The following is a 760-nucleotide window of genomic DNA, read 5'->3' as shown; positions in this document are numbered from 1 at the left end:
AACAGAGGAACAATTTGTGACGGGTTTGGAAACCGCTAGGAAAAGCAAACCGTTGGGGTTGCTTGCACACCATATCGATGGGAATTAATTATTAAGACATAGGATGTGCTTTTCGCTCCATTTGTGAACATCGAATCAGAAGAGCGTTACCGACAACCTCGCATTCATTCCCTCAATAACCAGAGTCATTGGCAATTGGCTCTGGACTCAACGATCTCGTTGTCATTTGAGGTGTGTGCCAATCCCAAACCCTCGAGATTGTTCTGGGCCACGCCTGTCTTCACATTGAGGCCAGGCCAGCAATCCCCCGACTTTAATCTAATTGCTCACAATGTGACACGATCCAAGGACAACGCCACGTGTTTGGTGGTATCCCTGGAGGTCAAGAAATTGAATCGAGACCTCTTGGGCGAGTACATCCTTGTGGCCACCAATCAATATGGTATTGAGGATGGGGTGATCCTCGTAAGCCAATCTCACAGTGGTCAGGCGTCCCTCTTGAGGTTGTTCCCCCATCTGTGCCTGATCATTGTGATTTTGCTTCTCTATGTGACATGTTAAGACATTGTTAATCCATTATTCCTTCAGTATATCCAATAAAACACCAAGCTTGAAACAGCGCAAATATGTTCCTTGTTTCGTGGCGTGTACGAGTCTATTGACTCTATTTCTTATTATTAAGATTGCCGCTTCTGGCATAGCTTTACATTTTGAAGGGAAAGAAAGACATCTGAGCGCAAGAAAAGCAAAGCGATTCAGC

At 45.1% G+C, this 760-nt stretch overlaps 1 protein-coding gene across 1 annotated transcript in view; it reads left to right on the top strand.

Annotated features, from left to right (window-relative positions):
- LOC131881849 (uncharacterized) overlaps positions 1 to 760 on the top strand; it is a 22,475-nt gene that overhangs the window by 19,527 nt on the left and 2,188 nt on the right. The window lies entirely within an intron of this gene.

Source organism: Tigriopus californicus, chromosome 6 (genome assembly GCF_007210705.1).
Source record: "Tigriopus californicus strain San Diego chromosome 6, Tcal_SD_v2.1, whole genome shotgun sequence".
In the NCBI taxonomy this organism is placed as follows: Eukaryota; Metazoa; Arthropoda; class Copepoda; order Harpacticoida; family Harpacticidae; genus Tigriopus; species Tigriopus californicus.
The sequence above is the reverse complement of the archived record's forward strand: the minus strand, read 5'-3'. Positions and strand labels throughout refer to the sequence as shown.